The 26319-nt window shown below is 43.8% G+C and overlaps 1 protein-coding gene across 1 annotated transcript in view; it reads left to right on the top strand.

Moving 5' to 3' along the window:
* fhl3a (four and a half LIM domains 3a) overlaps window positions 1-26319 on the top strand; it is a 110689-nt gene that overhangs the window by 49899 nt on the left and 34471 nt on the right. The window lies entirely within an intron of this gene.

The raw sequence follows: 26319 nt of genomic DNA, 5'->3' as shown, positions 1-26319 counted from the left end.
TGAATCAGGAGGAAAGCTCAGTAGATTAAAAGGCTTGGCCTCAACTGAGCTGCCCCCAGCCCCGAGCTATTTTACAAGCTCCTATGAAGCAGGTTTCTTTCAGCCGATCTCCCTAGAATCCTGGCTCTCTCCTTGCACTTCCTGCTCATTTTATTGGGAAAGGAAACGTGACGAGAATGATATTTGATGGTCTGTGTTGTGGCCCCTGGCTGTTTCTGACTGTAGAGTGAGCGGCTAGAATTTTGCCAGAATCGGGGCGGGCGAGGGTCACACAACAACACTCTCCATTGGCCTCAGGCGGGATCGTACGGGCCTCTGGCAGGCATGGACATAAAATACCACTGAGTATCTGTGAGGCAGTCAGCAGCGGCCAGGTGCTATTGGCTGGTGTCACTACCAAGTGAGAAAAGCTAGTTTTTATTCAGAGCTGTCTCTCAATGGTTGAGAATAGAATGTAGCCCTGTCATGATTAGGTCCACATCACGATTAGGTTTACCTTGATTTATGTTACTGCAAAAAAAAGAATGTTCCCACTTCCACTTTAGACTGCTATATAGGCCCATGTCCCAGCCACGAGATGAGAGGCAAGAAATCTCATCCTAGGCTTCTGTCCATAAGTTGATTTCCTGGCCGATTGGCTAAGGGCCAATTCATTCTCTTTCCTTCCTGCAAGGAAGAATCTGGTTTTCATGGAAACCCCCTCCTGACAATGGTGAGGAACTCACTTTGTAACAAATGGGCAGTGAAAATTGAGGTGTTGCTGAGCTGTGTCCCTGCTCTATCTTGCGACAGGAGTGGAGGTTTGGTAGAATTGATTTGGTTTTTTGGTTTGACTTATTATTGTCATACGCATTGGGATGCAGTGAAAAGTATTGTTTCTTGCACATTATACAGACAAAACATGCCATACATAGAGTACATAGGGAAGAAGGAAAAGAGAGGGCACAGAATATGGTGTTGTAGCCTCCGATAGATGAAGAGGTATTAGGTGGATTGGTCATGCTAAATTGCCTCTAAGTATCAGGGGGACTAACTAGGGTAAATGCATGAGGCCTGGGTGGGATTGTGGTTGGTGCAGACTCGATGGGTCGAATGGCCTCCTTCCACATTGTAGCAATTTTATGTATGAGAGAAATCAGGCTATTACCTGAAAGGACCATTCAAAAGTCTGATGACATCAGATTGTGCCAACATACCAGCCATTGATTTGAACTTTAAATAACTATACAGATGGTACTGTCAAATATTCCCTGCCCTTTGTCATGCATAATGCTAAACAATAAATATGTGGCCTTAACACATTCTCAAGAAGTTGGAAAGCACTTCATAGCCAATTACTTTTGAAGTGTAATAGTTATTATACAGACAAAATCACCAGCAGCCAGTTTCGACACATCAAAGCACCCAATTGAAAGAAAGGACAGATAAACCTGTTTTCTTTTGACTGACGCAAGAATATTTGTCACCTAATGGGGAGAACATCATGTTCTTCTTTGAACAATATACGGCATCTTTTAAATCCACCTTGAACTTGGCCTGGGGGGGAGGGGTCAACGTCTCATCAGACTGATGTTGCTTCCCCTGACAATGCAGCAGTCTCCCAGCACTGCACGATATCGTCAGACTAGATAAGGTGCAGAAGGCCTGGGTACAGCTTAAGCCTGCCATCTTTTGACTGACAGCAAAGATGCTATCAGCTAAGGCAATATGAGCATCAAGCTCTGTTTTTCTTGGACAATGGCAATATCAGCCTCGGTGGAAGGAAAGGGTGAACAGTGAGTATTTCAAGTCAGTGTCATGGGCGCACAGGAGTGCTTCACACTGAGAAAGTGTCCAATGGAAAAACTGATGGCTGAACTGAAATTAGGAAATTTTCAGTACACTCTGCTCTGGGCTGCAGGGATGCAGAGATAAGGAGAAAATGATTGCTTCCAGGGACCCTGCTGTTCAAGTGCCGTCAGAATTCTAGAGCGTTCCTTTAGGTTTGGGGACTATGTGTATTATTTTGGACAGCAGAATGTGTTAAAAAGATCAAAGTTAAAACTGAAATGAGTGGCCAATTTTACATAGTGCAGATAAATCTGACAGAAGTGCCACATTTAATTCAAACAGCTACAATTTGATGACGTAAATGGTTTCCAGCGCCAACGCGGCCTTCCAAGACAGGGATGCATATCTTCAAAATGCAAAGCAGATGTTACATTCTAACACAGACTTGTTTTCTTTTTGGTTTGTGTGTCAGTGATTTTGCAATCCACTGTCATCGTACCCTTTGTGTCGTGTCTTTGTTTCTGTCCCATTTTTCTCATCCCACCCTCTGTTTGGGATGGGATCCTCACGCTAAGATATGGTTGAAAGGTTGCCAGGTGCCCCCTCATTCTTCTAGCCGTTCTTTAATTTGAAGACCAAATGTCAGTTTTGGCCAAGCCCGCCCAGGGGTTTCTGGATGCTGACCTGAGGCTTTACTATCCCTTTCCTGGCCCCCACTCTAAAAGACCTGCCCTCTCATCAGTGTGACATTCTGTTTCTCATAATAGCTGTTCTCAAGGCCTATTGGATGGAGCAGGACACATTTTTGTCAGTTGTGCATTACCCATTTGAGAATCTTCTGTTCATGCGAGATATTGTCAGTGCAGACTCAATGGACCGAAGGGCTTTTTCTGCACTGTATGACGCTATGACTCTTAGGGAAGGGTATGTGAGGCATTTGGTGTTTAAAACTCTCTCTGGCGTCACACATCCCTACCTCCAATTCTTCCTTCCAACTCTATTCTCTTGTGCTTCCCCTTTCCCCTTGTCCCTCCACTTATTCAACTGCTTAGGAACTCTTTCACTTCCTTCTCTCTTTAAGGATCAAGTCCTGGACTTGAGCATAAAACGCAAGGCTGACATTCTAGTGCACTACTGAGGGCATATTGCACTATCGGAGGTGATGTTTCTCAGATGAGATGTTAAACTAAAGTCCATTCTGCCTGCTTTTGGGGTGTGGGTGTGAAAGATCCCATGCCATTATTCCGAAGGAGAGCAGAGGAGTTACTCTCAGCGACAAGCTGATATGTCACCCCATGACCAACATCACAAAAACACATTCGCCGGAATTCTACCGCCTCGCTCGCCATGGAACTGGAGCGGGCGAGGAGCGGACAACAGAAATGTCCATTGATCTTGGGCAGGAATTTTCAGTCTTGTTCCCATTATATGGTCATTAAAGTTTACTTACTGGTATCACAAGTAGGCTTACATTCACACTGCAACAGATTTACCGTGAAAATCTCCTAGTCGCCACACTCTGGCGCCTGTTTGGGTACACTGAGGGAGATTTTAGCATGGCCAATGCCCCTAACCAGGTCATCTTTCAGACTGTGGGAGGAAACCGGAGTACCCGGAGGAAACCCATACATGCATGGGGAGAACATGCAGACTCCAGACAGACAGTGACCCAAGCCGGGAATCAAACCCAGGTCCCTGGTGCTGTGAGCACTGTGCTACTGTGCCATCTGTTGTTGCAGTGTTGTTTGTGGAAGGAAGTTCATTGTGCACAAAACTGATGGCTGTGTTTTCTACATGTTGTGGAGCGGAGAAGCTGTGACATCTTCTCCAGAGTCTTCAACATGTCATTGATGAAGACAAACATCTCACCAATGCCATCCCCACATCCCACTTCTTGCTTTCAAACAACCACACAACCTCAAACAGACTATTGTCCGCAGCAAACTACCCAGCCTTCAGGAGAACAGTGACACAACACCACACAATCCTGCCATAACAACCTCTGCGAAACACGCTGGATCATCAACATGGATGCCATCATCTCACGTGAGAATACCTTCCACCAGGTACACAACACATACTCTTGCAACTCGGCCAAAATTGTCTACCCGATATGCTGCAGGAAAGGATGTTCCGAGGCATGGTACGTTGGGGACACCATGCAGACACTACGACAATGGATGAATGAACATTGCTCGACAATCATCAGGCAAGACTGTTCTCTTCCTGTTGGCGAACACTCCAGCGGTCACGGGCATCGGCCTCTGACCTTCGGGTAAACGTTCTCCAAGGCAGCCTTCACGACATACGACAGCGCAGAGTTGCTGAGCAGAGACTGATAGCCAAGTTCCGCACACATGAGGACAGCCTCAACCGGGATCTTGGGTTCATGTCACACTATCTGTAACCCCCATGACTTGCCTGGGCTTGCAACATCTCACTTACTGTCCTGTCTGGAGACAATACACTTCTCTTTAACCTATGCTTAATGCTATCTCCACTCACATTGTCTGCACCTTTAAGACTTGATTAGGTGTAAAGATTTGCATTCTAATCAGTATTCTGTAAACTGTGTGTGCCTTTATATACCCAGTTTGTGATCAGAACTCCTCACTCACCTGACGAAGGATCAGTGCTCCGAAAGCTAGTGGTGTCTGCTACCAAATAAACCTGTTGGACTTTAACCTGGTGTTGTGAGACTTCTTACTGTGTTTTCTACATGTGACAGTGACTACACTTCAGAAATACATTTCCTTGGTTGTAAAGCATTGGAGATAGCAGGTGAAAAGTGCTACATAAATGCAAGTATTCCTTTTTCTTTAAAATTCTGCCAAATATTCATCGCTTTGATCAAGCTTTTGGGTCAACTCCACCTACTTCATTGCTTCCTAGGAATTCTATCTCACGCTTCTGTAAAGGACCTTGGAATCGGGGCGGCGCAATGTAAATTCACAGTGTTAATTGCTGCAGTTTGCCACCCCTGCAGTTTGATTGATAACTGAACGTGGCACAAACCTTTGGAACTATTGAGAATGAGTTTGTAGCTCTGATATTAAAAACAGCTGCTCATCAGCAGTCCTTACTTGTGTGGCAAAAAAAAGGTTACAAGTCAATCTTTTGTAGTCGGTTCCTGTTAAGAGCAGTGTCTATTTGCCGGAAGCATCTTGCTTTTAGCTGAAATTTCCTGTCATTGAATGATCCAGAGCCAGTATAAAGCTCCTTAAACCGCACGTGTCTAACTGAGGGAACAGCCTATAAACTTCAAGACAGTCATTCGTCAAAAAAAGTGGCAGCAAAATGTGTCAGTTCACAGTTTGCTTCTTGTTCAGGCTGTTTGCCTATAGCATAATCTGTACTGGTGTGACGGAAGAAATCTTTTGAATTTGAGAGAAGGTAGCGAACTTGTGTCAGGAATCGGCTCAAATCAGCAACATTGAACAAACATGATCTCACATAGGAGGGAAAAGTTTAACAAGCTCTTGTGGCGTTTGTCTGAAAGGCCACCCCTGTGTTTATGCAACTGTTTGCCTCGACTCGCCATTCCGAGCGCTGGGATTCATTCCTGTTTATTAATCAGACCCAAGGGCAACGTCTGACTCGGTTAATCTCTGATCTGCCTTGAAAAATAAGGTCAGTTTGTTCCATTCCCAGTTCAGCAGTTCAGATAGTAACAAAACAGCATTGACTACATTATCAGCATCAGTACCAGTGCCTCAGGCAACTCGCACTGTGGTATACCCCAATTTTAAACAAAGACCACTCCTGACTAATGTCATAGCACTCAATGATCCAGCATCCATCTCCACCTACCCCCCCACACACACAACTTGGGGGCTTTGTTTTCATCGTTCTTGAACAGAACAGCACTGTGGACCTTCTCTACAAAACCTTCCTTTTGGAAGCAATACACTAAGTATTTACACCGAAGGCCCTGTTATGGAATCTGTTTCTTCTCCATTGCAGTAGGCTTCTTCATTGTCAAAGGCCAGATGCAACAAAGTGTTCACTTAAAACCTTTACAAAATCAAATTTCTTTGTCTGTGAAGACAACCATAATCAGTGTGTTAGAGAATTATAGTCAAAGCCATGTGAGCAGCTAGTATCTGTTTTCCTGAAAGGGAGTATAACCTTAAATGGACACAGTATTCAGCTCTTAAAGCCAGCCTTGTCTGTGCGGTTTTGTCTCCAAAATGGCATCAACAACGTATTCCAGCGCGAGCCATGTCGAATGCCATTTTGGTGATAGCACATAGCGGGGATCATCTGCGCATATGCAGCACTGGCAGACTGTGATGCCAATTAGCATCTGGTGTTGATTTGATGCCAGGATCAATGCTTTGGAGATCAACAGCCAAGCTAATGTCATCTCTTAGCCTCACACAACTGAATAGGTGGTCCTGAAAACCAGTATTATTTGGAGGGATCATCAACTACTCCCTGGTTAGTTGCTAATTCCACTTGGTTTCGGTCTGATTGTAGAAGCTTTTTGGGTGGTTTATGGAGTTTAAAGTTGCTGTTGTCTACAGGGGATGGCACGGTACATGTTGAAGCATAATATTCTGACTTCTAGGATCCTGCACAATCACTGTTACGCAAACATGAGTGCAGTAGTTAATGCCCCCTTGACCTAGAACTTGACAGGGAGAATGAACAGAGGCCGCACAGAGCAGGACAGGCTATTGGAAGGAAGAGGAAGAGAAGCATGAGGGAGAAGGGCTCTTAGAGGGAAGCCAGATCAAGGCAGAGGTTTTGGAGAATAATCCTCCCATCTGCACATCAGTAAGGTGCAATAGGTAAAAGAACTGGTTAGGAAAGGGACTCTAACTGGAATTTGCCACCTACTGCAGCTATAGTAATAGCTTTAGAGCAGGTACAACATTGACAGTGACAGTAACCGTGACCATGAACTTTTGTGTGCCTGGGTCCCTCCAGTTTGGAGGTAGCAATAATCACAACATCTCCCAGATTTCTATCCACTGCTGCAAGAGTCCCTCTAATCCTATTCCTCTAAGAGGAATAAGTAGAGGGCTTTGTGAAATTTAAGGTATCCCATAGTGTAGTGACAAGTATGTTTGCTTTGAGGGCAATACATATCAACTCTGAGAGGTCCCACAACCAGGAGTGATTTCACTCACTAACGTCCAATGCAATTATATACAGTGCGCCTTACTGTTCAATGCCCAGTATCCCGAGAGCAATTATGTTGCTTTGATTATACAATACTTTGTTGTCTTATCTGAATTTGGAATTAAACAGAAATAGCATGAAGATTTTTTTTAGAAAGTCAAACAGATGAGTGCTTCTATTAAGCTAGCTGTCATGGACATGAGAGGAGAGACAGATGAGTCCATAATCAGCACTGTGAGTGTACCTACACCACATGGAATGCAGTGGTTCAAGAAGGCAGCTCACTACCACCTTCTCAACGGCAATTAGGAATGAGCAATGAATGCTTGCCAAGCCAGTGATGCCCACATCCCGTAGATGAATTTCTAAAGATTAGTATAATTTATTTTTGAAAAGGTTCATGAGTATGTTTCTAAACCCCCATTAGTGTGTGGTCAATTTAAAAAAATAACAGCAGCAGACTTTTGTGGTTCTAAACAAAGAGGATTATTTATTCACATACTCATGCCGAAAGATCTAAGCATGCACGCACACACGTCAAAAATGTAAAAAATTAGGAATCCAAATAAACGTTAAAAAGAATACATAAACTGGCCCTTGGCTTTTCCATGAGGCATAGATTGTGGTGAGATGTGGCCGTTATGTTAGATGATTCCAATATAACTTGGAGTGGTCCTTGTTGGTTTTGCAGTCAGATGGAGACACTGTTGACTTGTCCCCAAAGGGAGAGATGGCCTGGCTGCCTCTGCGGGGTTAAATAAGAGGCTGCCCTGTTTCTTTGTGTTTGCACCTAAAATGCATTTGTTTCCAGTGAGAGAAGGAGAGAGGTCCTTCTTGCTTCCTTGTTCCTGTGCTCCTCCTCCTTCAGCCAGTTTTATCCCATTCTCCTTGTCTACTCCTGACAGAGGAAAATAGGCATCTATAGTCCATTTTGCTTTCATCTCAGAACCTTTTGTTACATATTCTGAGATAAAGATCAGCTCTTGGGGATGACCTGAACCCATGGGAGACACAATGGAAATGCACAATCTGTTTACACTTCTTTTGTATTCTCGCTGTGATCAAAATGTTGGATTTTGAGATGAAAAAATGCACTTGCGACGCCTCTCTGTCAGCTACCGCAAGGTTTGTAAAAATTTCCTTTCCTCTGTGATTCGCTTGAGATTGGATTTGTGTAAATTCATAACAGTTGACGTCAAGCACTTGTACCAAACTTGAGGCTGTGTTTGAAGTCTCTCCCTGCGATTATAATCATCCTCTCTCATTGTGTATAAATAAAGATATCCATATGAAAAGGCACATCGTTATTGAGATAGTTCAATTCAAAAGAATTCAGGTTTCAGTTGATACTTTGTGTAGACAGTGCCCTTGTCGTTGAGAGCCCTGCTGCAACTTGGCGATTCACATTTTACCTTCCTCCGCACCAACTTGAGTTGAACATTTTATCTGAAGGACCTCCGACCACGAACCTTCGGACTAACGTGCAGCATCAGTCCAGAGTATGCACACAAGAAGTGGAACCCCACAAAGAGGAAAAGTGACAAGAAATTTAACCTGTGCATACCTGGCTTCTGTTACATTCAGAGATTTGAATGCAGATGGATGTAAAAGAATTTAGGGTTAAGGTGACTGAGCGGGTGAGTGGAGCCATGATCTTATTGAATGGGTGTGCAGGCTCAAAGGGCCAGATGGCCTACTCCTGCTCCTAGTTCTTAAGATGTTTTCAAGAAGCTAATCATAGATCATAGAATCCTACAATGCAGAAGAAGGCCATTTGGCCCACTGGGTCTGCACTAACTACGATCCCACCCAGGCCCTATCCCCATAACCCCATGCATTTACCCTAACTAGCCCCCCTGACACTAAGGGACAATTTTAGCATGGCCAATCCACCTAACCCGCACATCTTTGGACTGTGAGAGGAAACTGGAGCACCCGAAGGAAACCCACACAGACACAGGGAGAAAGTGCAAACTCCACTTAGGCAGTCACCCAAGCCGGGTCACTTAATGTTTCATTTAATGGGGCATTGAAAGTAATGCTGTGTAAGGATATTGTATAATATTTATGTCTGCAACCTGCAGCATGGATAAATTTAAGCCTTTTTATGGATTGTATACAGTACCTGTCCCTGTGTACATCAGCCGCTATTCTTAAAATGCTCTTGATTCCCAGGAACTGTAGTGTCTGGAGGGGAAAAGGTGCCAATCCATTTATAATCTATGGACGCACCAGAATGATTTATCTTTCTTCTGGAAGAGAATTTAATGTTGGGATGTGGCCTTCGGCTACCTAGAACAATGAGCTTTCCCATCATTATCAATCTGTTTAGTGCAGGTTCTCACACCAGCAAGTGGTAACAAGTGGATGAGATAAAGAGCCTGCAAGTGGTGGCAAAAACCATGTCAGCAAGTAAACAAACACACACATTGTTTTAACTTGCAGCAATTCCCACTGCAAATATATGACGCATGTGTAGCAAACATTGTACATGTCCCTTAAGACTCAGCGTTGACACTCAGTAATAAAGTGAACAGAACTTGAGAGTAAAGGAATACAATAACTGGCCTGGGCAGTCACGGATAGAATTACTTTGATTTGATTTAATTTATTATTGCCGCATGTATTAGTATACAGTGAAAAGTGTTGTTTCTTGCATGCTATACAATACAGACAAAGCACACTGTACATAGAGAAGGAAAGGAGAGAGTGCAGAATGTAGTGTCATAGTCAAAGAGTGCCGAGAAAGATCAACTTAGTGCGAGATAGGTCCATTCAAAAGTCTGACGGCAGCAGAGAAGAAGCTGTTCTTGAGTCAGTTGGTACATGACCTCAGACTTTTGTATCTTTCTCCTGACAAAAGAAGATGGAAGAGAGAATGTCCGGGGTGCGTGGGGTCTTTAATTATGCTGCATGCTTTTCCCCAGGCAGGGGCAAGTGTAGACAGTGTCAATGGATGGGAGGCTGGCTTGCGTGATAGACTGGGCTTCGTTCACGGCTGTGGGATATTTGAAATAATTAATGGGCTGTCATTGGGGCAATGTAACTTGTGAATTCAAAGAAGATATGAAAACAAAATATGGCACCAACTGTCATGCCTCTGACGTCAAACAGTATTATTATCAATGCTTCAAGTTGCGGTTTAAAGAGATCAGAATATAAAGAAAGGCAAAACACCCATTCAGAGAAAGTAAGTTCTGGAGAATCCTACAGTGTACAGGAAGGCCATTCGGCCCATCGAGTCTGCATTGACCACAGCTCCACTCAGGCCCTATTCCTGTAACCCCACATATTTACCTTGCTAATCCCCCTGACACTAGGGTCAATTTAGCACGACCAATCAACCTAACCCACACATCTTCGGACTGTGGGAGGAACCCGGAGCACCTGGAGGAAAACCGCAGAGACACGGGGAGAATGTGTAAACTCCACGCATACAATATCCTGAGGCAGGAACTGAACCTGGGACCCTGGTGCTGTGAGACAGCAGTGCTAACCACTGTGCCACTCCAATTAAAATTGTTATCTGAAGGGCCATCTGATAATCACAGATATCTCCCCCCTAGTGACATATAAATGCATATGTCACATAAGACGCATACCTCACATAAGGGCAATGTAACTTGTGAAGTCAAAGAAGATATGAAAACAAAATATGGCACCAGTACAGCTTCTTCCCTGTTGCGATCTGAATTGTGAGGCTCTCCCAATATTTAGATCGGACTTAATCTGGAATTTCCTCTTTTTAACATATCTACCTAAAGATCTCATCCGTGAGACTTCCAGAGTTACACTCTTTGAGAAGGAGCAACAGGTGGGTAAATATCCCCTTGACCTGGGAGGAAGGGGTCACTTTGATGTGTGGTGTGGCATTTTCCGAGCTGTCGCTGCACAGTCCAAACCTCAATACCTTACCTTATGATGGCACATTTTTAATTCCCTATCCAGGTCCTCAATGATGAAGTTCCTGAACTTTTTTGAAAAACAACCTTTTCATGATGCTTTATTCCTCAACTGTGAAGACAACTTGTTCACATTCAAGTTTCAGGTAGAGGGTGAGATCTTCCAGTCTTGGGGCGAGCACGGCCGGTAAAATCCTAAACTTTTGCATGCTCAGTGTCTCACCCACTACAATTCCTGCGGCAGGTAGGATGGAAAAATTCCATCCAAAGTCTCTGTCTGCCAAATTAATGGTTCCTCTGATGAAATAGCCCGAACGTGCCTCATTGAGAATCCTTCAAACCAGCAAAGTGGAGATTTTCATCCTTCTTGTCTTGGCGGAATCCACACTCTGGTCCCAAGGGCGAAAGGTCAATACGCCAACCAGCACGGGCTAGATTTGTCCTTTGCCCTATTTGACATTTTGACACCAGCAGCAATATCAAACAAATTATTGAATTCCTATTAATATCTTCATGCAACCTCCCATCTATTGACTCTGTCTCCACTTCCTGCTGCCTTGGCAAAGCAGCCAGCATAATCAAGGACCCCATGCACCCTGGACATTCTCTCTTCCACCTTCGTCCATCGGGATAAGGATACAAAAATCTGAGATCACCTACCTACCGACTCAAGAACAGCTTCTTCCCGTTGCCATCAGACTTTTGAATGGACTTACCTTGCATTAAGATGATCTTTCTCTATACCCTAGCTATGACTGTAACACTACATTCTGCACTCTCTCCTTTCCTTCTCTATGAACGGTATGCTTTGTCTGTACAGCACACAAGAAACAATACTTTTCGCTGTACACTAATACATGTGATAATAATAAATCAAATCAAACATCATTTTCCTGGAAAGAAGTGGACCATGGTACAATCACACCTATTACTTTTTCATAGATTGCACAATTTTCCTAAGAATGTACCCTTGTCCTGAAGATCACAGTGCCACTCCACGTCAACATATCATGATTCCTGTATAGAAATACCTACGCCATTATATTAATAGCTAACACTTGCATTAGTGTTGTGTCTTATCATATCAAATAACAATTAAATTCCAATGATTTTCTTTGAACCTCAGTGACTTTTGCTTTGGAATTAAATATTGCTGCCATTTTGTGCCAATAATATTACACAAACTGACATAAGACAAATCATAGAATCCTACAGTGCAGAACGAGGCCATTCGGCCCACTGAGTCAGCAGCGACCACAATCCCATCCAGACCCTGTCCCCATAACCCAATGCATTTTACCCTAGCTAGTCCTTCTGAAACTAAGGTGCAAACTAGCATGGCCAAGCCACCGAACTCACACATCTTTGGACTCACAACTGGCTTCATCTCTTACTTTTTTGAATGTGGTATTAATTGAGGGTGAGAGACTGGTCAGGGGGACCAGGAGAGCATTCTGCTCTTTGCCATGACCAGTCTAAGGTAAAATTTGTGATTTTATACTTTATCAGCGGTACTCAATATAGCACCCTAGCCCCTGTCAGAAGGTTGTGCGTTCAAATCCCATTCTAGCACTTCAGTACAAAAATCCAGACTGATACTCCAGTGCAGTACTGAGGGAATGCTGGATCAGACCAAAGATGTGCAGGTTAGGTGGTGGAGTGGCCATGGGAAATTGTCCCTTTGTGTCCAAAGAGGTATAGGTTAGGGGAATTAGCAAGGTAAATACGTGGGGTTACTGGGATAGAGCCTCAGCTATTTACCATTTATATAGATGATCTGGAGGAGGGAACCGAGTGCAGGGTGTCGAAATTTGCTGATGACACCAAGATTGGGGGAAAGGCAAATTGTGCGGAGGGTGTGGAGAGTCTGCAGAAGGATCTAGATAGGCTGGGCGAATGGGCCAGGAAATGGCAAATGGAATTTAATGTTGGCAAGTGTGAGGTGGTCCACTTTGGTAGGAAGAATGGTAGGAAGGACTATTACTTACGTGGCGAAAAACTGCAGCAGGCGACGGTGCAGAGGGACCTCGGGGTCCTTGTGCATGAGTCGCAAAAACCCAGCTTGCAGGTGCAGCAGGTGGTCAGGAAGGCGAATGGGATGCTGGCCTTCATAGCGAGGGGGATTGAATATAAAAGTAGGGAGGTCTTGCTGCAGCTGTATAGGGCATTGGTGAGGCCGCAGCTGGAGTACTGTGTGCAGTTTTGGGCGCCGCACCTGCGCAAGGATATTTTGGCCCTGGAGGGAGTGCAGAGGAGGTTTACTAGGCTGATACCGGAGTTGAGGGGATTGAGCTATGAGGAGAGGCTGAATAAACTAGGCTTGTACCCATTAGAGTTTAGAAGAATGAGGGGAGATCTCATTGAGACATATAAGATGATGAATGGGATGGATAGGATAGAGGTGGAGAGACTCTTCCCGCTCAAAAAAGACAGTAGGACTAGGGGGCACAGCCTCAAGATAAAGGGGAGGCGGTTTAGAACGGAGTTGAGGAGGAACTTCTTCACTCAAAGGGTGGTGAATCTCTGGAATTCTCTGCCCGTTGAAGTGGTGGAGGCTGCCTCGCTAAATATTTTTAAGAAGCGGGTTGATGGGTTCTTGATAAGAGAGGGAATTAAGGGTTATGGGGAGAGGGCGGGAAAGTGGAACTGAGCCACAACAGATCAGCCATGATCTTATTGAATGGCGGGGCAGGCTCGAAGGGCTAGATGGCCTACTCCTGCTCCTATTTCTTATGTTCTTATGTTCTTATGATGCTCTGTCGGAGAATCAGTGTAGATGGGCTGAATGGCCTCCTTCTGCATTGTAGGATTCTATGATTGGAGATGTTGGATGGGATTTTCTGATCCCATCTGACCCAGAACTGGAAAATTTACCCCGTTGTCTTTCTGGTGAGATATTAAAATAAATTTTTAAAAAATTTTTTAAAAATTTATTAGTGTCACAAGTAGGTTTATATTAACAGTGCGGTGAAGTTATTGTGAAAAATCCCCTAGTCATTACACTCTAGTGCCTGTTCAGGTATACTGAAGGAGAATTTAGCATGATCAACACACCTAACTAACATGTCTTTCAGACTATGGGGGGAAACCGGAGCACCCAGAGGAAATGCACGCGGACACAGGGAGAATGTGCAGACTCCATGCATTCACCCAAATCGGGAATTGAACTCGGTCCCTGGCGCTGTGAGGCAGCAGTGCGAATGAATGACTGTACCACTGTGCTGCCTCTTCCTCTGCCTCAGGTGGATTTAAAATACCCGCAGTGTTTGAGAGACGAGCATGGGGAGTTATCCCTGGTTCTCTGGGCAACATTTAACCCTCAATCACATTGTTTTGCTGTTTGTGGGATCTTGCTGTGCAGCATTTCTGACATTGCAGCAGTAACAGCACGTTAACAGTACTTCATTGGCTGTAAAGTGTTTGGATGTGATGAGTGTTAAATAAATGTCAGGTTTTCATCTCTTTCATCAGTGGAGAACTGTCCAGAGAGGAAGGACCTTCAAATGCAGCTCCTTCGAAGAGCACTACACTCAGCAATTAACATGAAATTTGTAGGTTTCTCAGAGATACCCTGAGGCACGACATAAGCACTCCTTTTGTTTCACTGAGACAAATGGCACATATCATTCAGCAGGAGAAGTAATACCAAAACAAAAGAGGGAATAACACCCCATCGACACACGTTTGATTTATTTAACTAACTTAGATCCTTATAACAAAGCCTGGTGCCATAGCCACCAAATAAAGCAACTTGAGTGTGTATTCATTCTGATTTTACACTGGATTGGACAATATGTTTCCTTTTCCTGCCACTTTCCTGTTTTTCTGTTTGGAAATCCACATCCTTCTTCCCAGTACAAGTCAGCGTACAAAGCTGACCCACGGGCAGGCAGCTGGGTTCTCCAAATTTCGCTGATTTATCTTGGATCAAGAGAACAAGCATAGGAAGCGTAATTTTGATTTACACAATACATATACATCTCTGTAATATATACGTGATACTATACAGGCACATTTACACATACAATATACGTTCACACACACACACATATATTTAGTCAATGGATTTTATAGCCTCACTGGAGCGAGACCGTAAATTCCTGCCTGAGATCAATGGACATTTCCTTGTCCGCTGCTCCGATTCCATAGTGGGCAAGATGGTAGAATTCCGGCACATACTTCCACAAACTTGGTCTTAGGTATAGATACTATGGGTGGGATTTTCTAGCCATTCCTGCCAGCGGCATCTTCTATACCTGCTGACGGTGACCTCCGACAAAGGCTGCTTGGCCGTGGAGAGTGTGAACAACAGGAAGCCCCGTGGAGAGTGGTGCGACCAGGAGAGCCAGGTGCTGGTCTCTGGCAGGTCATCTCCACTGCTGTAGCAAGGTGCAGCCACGTAGCTGCTGTTTTCTTATTAATAAATCCTTTCTGTAATTCACAAATAAAGGCCTGAATTCTCCAGCCGTTCACACTGGCGGGATTTTCTGGTCCCGCCGGCAACGCACCTCCACCCACAGGTTTCCTGCCAGCTTGGGGTGATGTCAGAAGGAATTTCCATTGACAGCGGCAGAACCAGAGAACCCTGCCACTAGCTAACAATGCACCACCTCCCGCGATGGGAAACGCGCGACTGAGAGGCCAGAGAATCTTGCCTGAAGTCTCTGAAAGTAAATCATTACATTATTGCAAGAGTGAATGGGCTTAATTTGAAATAGGGTAACATTTTCTCTAATTTACCCTGTGTGTTGGTTTACTGGAAGTCATCAGGCATTCTCCTGATAGTCACCATCCACAAGAAAAATATATCATAAGTCATACATTTTTCTCACAGTTTGGACCATGCTTTAACATTTGCATTAAGTTCTAAACATTAAAGCTTAATATAACTCTGCTGTGACTTAATGGCAGAACATGTTTTTCCAGGTGTGTTTTTCTGAACTGCAAATAGAAATATACTTTTCTTTAAGTGATAAGTATAGCATATGGGAGCACACATGTATATATATGTTTGACAAATGTATGAGTTGCTAAATGAATGGGAATATCCATGGTGGCTAGAAGGAGCAATAGTTTCTAAAGTTTCACTTGTACCCAATCTTCAAACAGTTTCACCATGTTCCCTGTGAGAGTCATTCTTTTATTAAGTCATAATAAATAACAATATTAACTACTGCATAACTATAAAGTTCATGGTAGGAGATATAGGAGGGATGTCCGAGGTAGATTCTTCATTCAGAGAGTGGCTGGGGTGTGGAATAGACTGCCTGCTGTGATAGTGGAGTCGGACGCTTTAGGAACTTTCAAGCAGTTATTGGATAGGCACATGGACCGCACCAGAGTGATAGGGAGTGGGATAGCTTGATCTTGAGTTTGGACATAGCTCAGCACAACATTGAGGGCCAAAGGGCCTGTACTGTGCTGTACTGTTCTATGTTTCTATTTATTATTGTAGCAATCAAGATGGCATCTGTTGTTCCCTTCTGCTGATACTACAATTTCTGTTCAATTAAATCATAAGAAACGGTGTTAATTGCTGCATGTTGAGATAATAATATACCTTTTGCTCCTTTGCTTTTTCGCTTGTGCATGTTCATTTATAATCAGTGGATAATGTTATACAACTGAATATGCAAAATTGGAACTGTTATTGGTGATAGTGCATGGGTGGTTGTTCCAACCAGTTTTCCAAAAGGCTGCCCAGTATATATTCCAACTTGGACAGCAGTGGGCACAGTGGTTAGCACTGCTGCCTTACAGCACCAGGGACTCAGGTTCAATTCCTATCTGTGTAGAGTTAGCACATTCTCCCCGTGTCTGTGAGGGTTTCCTCTAGGTGCTCCAGTTTTCCTTCACAGTCCAAAGATGTGCAGGTTAGGCAACTACGCTAAATTGTCCCTGAGTGTCCAAAAATGTGCAGTTTGGTGGATTTGGTAAATGCGCGGGATTATATAGTTAGGGCGGGAGTATGTCTGGGTAAGATGTTCTCACAGCAAGTCGGTGGAGGCTCAATGGGCTGAGCGGCCTTGATCTGCACTATAGGGATTCTATGGTTCAATGGTTCAGCAAATTCTAATTTACTGCTTGCAGCTTATTCATGCTGGGGAGAGGCAAGTATTTCATTTATGAGCAGCACAGAGGCACAGTGGTTAACACTGCTGCCTCACAGCACCAGGGACCTGGGTTCGATTCCTGGCATGAGGCACTGTCTCTGTAGAGTCTACACGTTCTCCCGGTGTCTGCGGGGGTTGCCTCCATGTGCTCCGGTTTCCTCCCACAGTCCGAAAGGTATGCTTTGGCCATGCTAAATTTCCTTCCATATACCTAAATAGGTGCTGGAGTGCGGCGAATTCTAATATTTCCAATAATACATTGTAAAGAATGTGATTTATTACACAAAGTTGGATCACAAGTAAAGCTTACATTAACACTGCAATGAAATTACTGTGAAATTTTCCTAGTTGCCACACTCCGGTGCCTGTTCAGGCCAACACATCCCACCAGCACATCTTTCAGAATGTGGGAGGAAACTGGAGCACCCAGAGGAAACCCACGCAGATATGGGGAGAATGTGCAAACTCCATACAAACAGTAACCCGAGACGGGAATCAAACCCATGTCCCTGGCGCTGTGAAGCAGCAGTGCCAGCATGTCACCCAACTAAAGGCACAACCAAGTTAGCCAAGTAAGACTGTATTCAGTATGTCTGTTTATTGTATTCCCATACAATTGTGAAAAGTATCCCACTATAGAATCCCTACAGTGTAAAGGAAGCCATTGGCCCATTGAGTCTGACCGACTCTCCAACAGCCAGGCCCAAGGTCCGTAACCCATGTAGTTATCCCGCTAATTCCCTAACCTACATGTTTTGGAACACTAATAGACAGGTTTAGCAAGGCCAATCCATCTAATCTGCATATCTTTGGAGTGTGGAAGGAAACTGGAGCACCTGGAGGAAACCCATGCAAACATGAGGAGAATGTGCAAACTCACACATACATTTTCCCGAGACTGGAATTGAGCTCAGGTCTCTGGCACTGGGAGGCAGCACTGCTAACCATTGTGCCACCGTGCCACCCAAAACTAGACAACTTGCTGATGTGAGTGTGGATTGGATTGCACAACAATAGGAAGCAATATATTGTGGAAATTGAATGAAAAGGGGTGATTTTCACTCCACGAAAGTCCCTTTCCCAACTGTGGTGTAGATTAAAGTTCCTAATATCATCTGGTACACGAACTGGCACATTCCAACAATCCATGGCTGTTTAGTGAGAGCTTCACATTGAGCTAACATGGTCACAAAATAGACAATCTCGAGCAATAAGTGATTTGAGGTAAGATGTTTTTTCCAATCTAGAGATGATTGTAACTTTCTTCTCCCCAGCAGAAGTGGGGTGGCAGCAAAGTTCAAATCAATAAGGTGGAATGCTTGTTTGGTTCTGGACTACATGTGGCAGCAGGGCACTGGTTTGGAGCTCAGAGCTCACCAGCTTAATTCTTTGGCTCACCTACAAGATAGTCTGTTCCTCTCATGGCAAAGATCGAGGGTCCAGTTCATAGGCTTTGAGTTTAAATGTAGCCTGTTATGTCAAGTGGATGTTCAAACTCTAATCACAAGCCACTGATCACTGGTTTTCTTAACCTGCAAACAGATTATCCTACAAAACTCAGATCTGTGTACAAAATCTATCTTGAAATGATTGCCCAATGACATTGACAGTGATCCTACTACTTGCCATTTGAGATTATCGTTAGGTTTCAGAGAGACAGATTTATCAATGAGAAGCTAATAGTGAAATATGTTTCGCAAGGCATTGGTTTTTGATTTGATTTGATTTATTATTGTCATGTTTATTAGCATACAATGAAAAGCACTGTTTCTTGCACGCTATGCAGACATACCGTTCATAGAGAAGGAAAGGAGAGAGTGCAGAATGTAGTGTTACAGTCATAGCTAGGATGTCAAAAAAGATTAACTTAGTGCAAGGTAAGTCCATTCACAAATCTGACAGCAGCAGGGAAGTTTTTGAGTAGGTCAGTACGTGACCTCAGATTTTTATATTTTTTTCCCGATGGAAGAAGGTGAAAGAGAGAATGTCCAGGGTGCATGGGGTCCTTAATTATGCTGGCTGCTTTTCCGAGGCAACGGGAAGTGTAGACAGAGTCAATGGATGGGAGGCTGGTTTGGGCGACATTCACAACCTTTTGTAGTTCCTTGCAGTCTTGGGCAGAGCAGGAGCCCACACCAAGCTGTAATACAACCAGGAAGAATGCTTTTTATGGTACATCTGTAAAGGTTGGTGAGAGTTGTAGCTGACATGCCAAATTTCCTTAGTCTTGCCAGAAAGTAGAGGCGTTGGTGGGCTTTCTTAACTATAGTGTCAGCATGGGGGGATCAGGACAGGTTGTTGGTGATCTGGGTATTTAAAAACCTGAAGCTTTCGACCCTTTCTACTTCATCCCCATTGATGTAGACAGGGGCGTGTTCTCCTTTACGCTTCCTGAAGTCAATGACAATCTTCTTTCTCCAAAGCAAATGTCTGCAGGCTGGGTGTGCAGTGAATTTTTGGGTCTGCTGTTGCTCTCTGCTCCAAGAAATGTGTTCAGAAAGGAGTTCGCATTCCATCAAACCCAGTTGCTTTTTTTCTAAATCTTGGATTGACAGCTTATGATATCACGTGGCTAAATCACTTTAGGCACCTTTGAGCTATGGCTGGAAGCCACAAGGATGTGGGTTTTATCTGGACTTCATGAGCAATTACTTTCCATTTCCTCAGTCAGATCCCAGTGGTTATAAAGCCTGAACTGCGGAATTTCACAACTCCCACAGTCCTTTTACAATAATCCATTCTCTACTCCTTCTGGTAAGTTTTGCAATATTTTGATTTGGACATTCTGGATTGCTGTTTTCAACATCAAACTGGACTGAGAGGCTTCAAGTATATAACGTAAATCCCTTTTCCTAATTTCTACCACTTGCTTTGTCTCTCTTTTCTTCCCCCAATGAATGGAATTTTAAGGCCCTTTCATGGTGCTGGGGGGGCAGGACAAGGCCGGAAAATATGGCAAACTGTTCAAAAGTCCACCAACTTCGACTGGAGTGAAAAATCAGGCCGGCAAGAAGGGCTGGAAAATTCCGCCCTATCACTAAAAACCTCTGACCTGATCCATGGTTGGAATTCTCCAGTGCTGCTACAGTGATGTACTATATACTCTATGAATGGCATGCTTTTTCTGTATAGCACACAGGAAACAATACTTTTCACTGTATCCCAAGACATGCGACAATAATAAATCAAATCATATCAAAAGTGAGTGGAGTTTTGACTGAGTGCCAAATTTGGCATTCTCACTGGCAGTGGGAGCAAGATGAATAAGTTCGGAGAATCTTTACTCTCTTTCCTTCCTCCCTTCCTTTCTCTCTCACTCTCTTTTCTCGCTTTCATTTTGCACCCTCCCTGCCGTGTCTCTGACCTTCCTCCCTTTCCCTCTCTCCGTTGTTTTGACTCCTCATTCTCTCTTTCTCTCTTCTGCAGAATTTGAAGCTTTTCTTTGGCTGGATAGCATTTCTACTCAAGCTGCGGGATTATCCTCAGCAGTGCAAGAGTTTGAATTTGCAGAAAATTGAAACAAAATAGAGGGAATTCATTGTCTGTTTATGACACTCACTCAAATGTTTCAACATCAGCTGCAAAACAGACGTTATTTCATCATTATTCAGTGTCTTTCTGCAGGGGAAAGGTCCTTACATGGATGAGATCAGAAGTTCTAGGACATAAACACATTCTTATTCTGTTAGTTATGCCCAGTGATGATGCGCACTGCTCGCTGTCAGACTGTTTCATAGAGTCACAGAAGAGGTCATTCGGCCCATCGAATCTGCACCGAATCTCTGATGGAGTACCTTACTTCCAGGCACCCTCCCCTGCCATATCCCTGTAAACACACACAGTCATCATGGCTAATCCATCCAACCTAGACATCTTGGGACATTGAGGGGCAATTTAGCATGGCCAATCCACCCAAGCTGCTCATCTTTTGGACGGTGGGAGGAAACCGGAGGAGACCCCCACAGACATGGGGAGAATGTGCAAATTCCACACAGACAATCCCCTGAGGCTGGAATTGAACCCGGGTCCCTAGTGCATGAGGCAGTAATGCTAACCACTGCGCTACTATGCCAAGCACATTAAAAATACCTTGTTACAGGGGCCATTTCAAATTTATAATATATGCAATTCCACACATTTCAGAGGAAAACCTTGTTTCAATGCTTTGTTTTCCTTAATTTCTATGTCCAGTCAAAGTGAAAAAATATACCACAGCCGGTTAGAATGACACTGCAAAGTAATTTGTTAAGTAATTCTTCAGCCATCTATATTTCTCAAAGAAGGTAGACTCATCATGTCTACAGAGGGGCATCTATATAGTCTGTAAATAGCAATCACACAAGTGAGCTACCTGCAGTTCAACATAGAATATACTCCAGACAGTGGTTAGTAGTGGCTGCTGGAAGAGGGGAGAGGCCGTTATGCTTTAGTCAGCCTGAAAGAACACTTCATGAACGGGCCCTGGTCTGAGCTGAGTTCGTCAATGTTCTGCGTACCCAGGTTCGAATCCCACCATGGCAGATGGTGGAATTTAAATTCAATAAAAAATATCTGGAATTAAGAACCTACTGATGACTGTGAAACCATTACCAATTATCGGAAAAACCCATCTGGTTCACTAATGTCCTTTAGGGAAGGAAATCTGCCATCCTTACCTGTGACTCCAGAACCACAGCAATGTGGTTGACTCTCAACTGCCCTTGGGCAACCAGGGATGGGCGATAAATGCTGGCCAGCCCATGTCCCATGAATTAATTTTAAAAAAAGCCGCTTTGAGCTAGTGTTACAATTAGCTGAGGTTTGGGGAGGGGAAAGGTGAATGGGTTTTGTAGTCTTGATCGCCGTTCCTGAGGGGAGTGAAAATTTGTAGATTTTGAGGGCAGGATCGGAGTTAACTGTGATGCCCTTAGTCCTGCAGATTTGGGTGAGGGAGCAGGAAGCATGAAACCAACCTCTCTGAAACACGTAGCCTTGTGAGGAATTCGTGCATTCAGGAGAGGGCAAAAAATGAGAGAGAATGTTTTGATATGTTTATATTGCAGTGTATATACTTTGATAAATGTTACTAATACTGGCTGGAACATTTTTGAATCTTGACTGCACAGAAAAGAGTTGTTTCTTGAATCAGAAAGAAATTTACACTTTAGACAGCAGGGGAAAGTATTAAACAAAAACTGCAGAGCTTGAAGTTTTATGAGGAAATACTGGAGTGAAGCCATCTTGTTAAGAAGAATATGCTGGATATCCTGAGTTCTGGGAAAGCAACTGCAAAGGACCAGCCCACACCTGAAGATGATCAAACTCTTGACAAAATCAGTCTTCCTAAACTGTATGTGTTTTTTCCCCAGCTGTGACATTAATGTGGATTAGCCATTCATTTTGTGAGCATCATGATCAGATAAGATTGTTTTTGGTCTTTGGCGACAGTTAGGGATCTTATGTCATGGCATCAGACCTTTGATTTGATTTGATTTATTATTGTCGCACGTATTAGTATACAGTGACAAATATTGTTTCTTGCGTGCTTTACAGAGAAAGCATACCGTACATAGAGAAGGAAAGGAGAGAATGCAGAATGTAGTGTTGCAGTCATAGAATAAAGTTTTAGAAGCATAGAACGAGAGTAAAATATATAATTAGAAGGTACGCTGGACATAGCTTGCAAGAAGTCACCACGGTCCAGTGACATCTTGGTTCTAGATCTTAGTTTATCTTGGACCTATCTCTAGGGCAGGGCTTGGCAATCTTAATAATAAAAATAGCCATTTTTTAAAACATAGAACATAAAACAGTAGAGTACAGGCCCTTCGGCCCTCGATGCTGTGCCGAGCTATGACTGAACCCAAGATCAAGCTATCCCACTCCCTATCATTCTGGTATGCTCCATATCCCTATCCAATAACCACTTGAAAGTTCCTAAAGTGTCCGACTCCACTATCACAGCAGGCAGTGCATTCCACACCCCAACCACTCTCTGATTAAAGAATCTACCTCAGACATCCCTCCTATATCTCTCACCATGAACCTTATAGTTATGCCCCCTAGTAACAGCTACATCCACCCGAGGAAATAGTCTCTGCACGTCCACTCTATCTATCCCCCTCATCATCTTATAAACTATGAGTCTTCTTCACGGCTCTTTCCGTTTGAGTGGCAACCTTCAGAGATCTGTGGATATGAGCCCCAAGATCTCTCTGTTGCTCCACATTCTTCAGAACCCTGCCATTGACCCTGTAATCTACATTCAAGTTTGTCCTACCAAAATGAATCACCTCGCACTTGACAGGGCTAAACTCCATCTGCCATTTTTCTGCCCAGCTCTGCAACCTATCAATGTCTCTTTGCAAGCCACAAGACCCCTCCACCTCATCCACTACTCCACCGATCTTGGTGTCATCAGCAAATTCACTAACCCACCCTTCAGCCCCCCTCTTCCAAGTCATTAATAAAAATCACAAATAGCAGAGGACCCAGCACTGATCCCTGTTGTGCACTGCTGGTAACTGGCCTCCAGTCTGAAAATTTTCCCTCCACCACCACCACCACCACCCTCTGTTTTCTATGAGACAGCCAGTTACTTATCCAATCGGCCAAATTTCCTTCCATCCCATACCTCCTTACTTTTTTCATGAGCCTACCGTGGGCAACCTTATCAAACACCTTACTAAAATCCATGTATACGACATCAACTGCTCTACCTTTGTCTACACACTTAGTTACCTCCTCAAAGAATTCAATCAAATTTGTGAGGCAGGACTTACCCGTCTGAAACCGTGCTGACTATCCTGGATTAAGCTGCATCTTTCCAAATGGTCATAAATCCTATCTCTCAGGACCCTTTCCATTAACTTACCGACCACTGAAGTAAAACTAAAACATTGGGGGGAATTTTCCTGTCCTGCCTGCCATGGAAATCATAGAGGGTGGTAGGAATCATGCAAAGGTATGTTGACTTCGGGCAAGATTTTTCAGTTTTGGGGCAAGCACAGCCAGAAAATCCCACGTGGTGTGTCTAAAACACAATGCCGTTACCCAGGGCAGCATGGTGCATAGTGGTTAGCACTGCTGCCTTGCAGCATTAGTGACCGGGTTCGATTCCTGGCTTGGGTCGCTGCCTGTGCGGAGTCTGCACATTCTCCCCATGTCTGTGTGGGTTTGTTCTAGTTTTCTACCACAGTCCAAAAGAGGTGCTGGTCAACTGCATTGGCCATGCTAAATTCTCCCTCAATGTACCCAAACAGGTACCGGAATTTGGCGACCAGGGGATTTTCACAGTGACTTCATTGCAGTATTAATGTAAGCCTACTTGTGATGCTAATAAATAAACTAAATAGTAATAATAAGGAAAAGCAAAAGGGAAACATGTTTCAACAACATTTTAAGGGTCTTCATGAAAAAAAAAGAAACATTTTCATAAATACTAAAAGTTTTAAAAATAAAATAGGTTTGATTGATCGGGTCCAGAGTCACATAAAACTTGAGTCTTTAAATGATTTGCATGCAGCTTTGGGGCTGAAGGTTGGAAACAGATACAAGTCTATTGCACACAACTATCCAAAGTTAAGCAGTAACTGCTGTTACGTGTCTCGTGGCCAATGGACGTGGCTGCCAGTAGATCCAACCTTTCAGGTGCTGTAGAGGTCCTAGAACAGATACCCTCAGGACATCCCAAAGCACTTTCCATAAGAACATAAAAAATAAGATCAGGGGTAGACCATTAGGAGCTGTTGTGGGGCATTTGTGACTTTTAAGGGGCGTCTTGATAAATACATGAATAGGATGGGAATAGAGGGAATAGATAGATAAGGGGTTTTAGTTCAGTCAGGCAGCATGGTTGGTGCAGGCTGGGAGGGCTGAGTGCCTGTCCCTGTGCTGTAATTTTCTTTGTTCTTTATAAGTGGCCCAACGAGACTGCTCTGCCATTCAATATGACCATCGCCAGGCTTTGGCTTCAACTCCACTTTTACGCTTGTTCTCCATATCCCTTGATTCCATGAGGGATCCAAAAAAATCTCTCTTTAAATATATTCCAGCCACATTTTGATGTGAATTCTCCTTCCAATGTAGAGAAACACAGCAGTGAAGTCCCATAAACCCGTCCGACTACGTAATCTATTTTACTGATGTTGATTGATTGAAAGATGAATATTGGGCACTATTAGAGATGGATAACTGCTCTACTCTCCTTTGCAATGCCATGGGAGCTCCTGCATCCACATGAATGGGTGGACAGGACTTTGGTTTAATGTCTTATCTGAAAAACAGCCTTTGCAGCACTCCCATCAGCATTGCACTGAGATGGCAGCCTTGGGTATGTACTCGAGCCCTTGAGTAGGTGGGGGAGGGGAGGGTGGTGTTCAGTTCACCACCTTCTGATACAGAGATGAGCATACTAGCACTGAGCTAGGTTGATACTGCTTTTCCTACATTACAGCAGTGACTGCACTTCAGAGGTATTTCATTGGATGTAAAAAAAGCTTTGGGACATCCTGAAGTTATAAAAGAAGCTTTAAAATTGATAGTTTTACAAGCTGCTAAGTTTGATGGGAGGGAAATGGGTCTGAGACTATGGGCACGATTTTCCCAATCCATTGGGTTGCTCAAGTAGCACAGTGGGTTGGGAAATGTCAATTGGTGGCCAAAAACGGGAATTGCAACCGGCGTCCGGGGAACAGTGCGAGGCTGATTACAATATGCATCTATTTAGTGAACCTGGATCGCAATCATCCGGGCTCACTGGTGTTTTTGACTCTGCCGTTTGTTTTCTAGGAAAAAGGCACCCTATGTTTTTAAACTCAAATGAGGGCAATTCTGAGTGTATGAAAGGAGAGATGGCTGAAGTGAATTAGCAAATTGGATTCCAAAAGAGAAAATGCTGGAAAATCTCTGCAGGCCTGGCAGCATCTGTTGGGAGAGAAAAGAGCTGACGTTTCAAGTCCAGATGACTATTTGTCATTTAGACCCCCACGTTTAGAGTACAGTGTCGTAATGGCCCCTTTATTTAAGGAAGGATATAAGTGCGTTCAGAGAAGGTTTACCAGATCTGAAATGGATGGGTAGTCTTAGATAGGCTAGGCTTGTATCTGCTGAAGTTTAGAAGAGTAAAAGACAACTTGATTGGAACAGAGGTGCCTTGACAGGGTGGATGTGGAGAGGATGTTTCCTCTTGTGGGAGAATCTGGAATTAGAGGGTCACTGTTTACAAATAAGGGGTCACTCATTAAAGACTGAGACAACGAGAATTTATTGTCTCTCTGAATGTCGTGAGTCTCTGGGTCTCTCTTTCCATAAAGGTATTGGAATCAGAATCTTTAAATATAGTTAAGGCAGAAGTGGATAGATTCTTGGTAAGAAAGGGGGTGATAGTCTATCGGAGGGTGGCAGGATACAGTTCAGAGGTTACCATC

This window comes from Carcharhinus amblyrhynchos, chromosome 24, assembly GCF_965287045.1.
Source record: "Carcharhinus amblyrhynchos chromosome 24, sCarAmb.v2.hapA, whole genome shotgun sequence".
NCBI lineage: Eukaryota > Metazoa > Chordata > Chondrichthyes > Carcharhiniformes > Carcharhinidae > Carcharhinus > Carcharhinus amblyrhynchos.
This window is presented reverse-complemented; position numbering and strand designations above follow the sequence as displayed.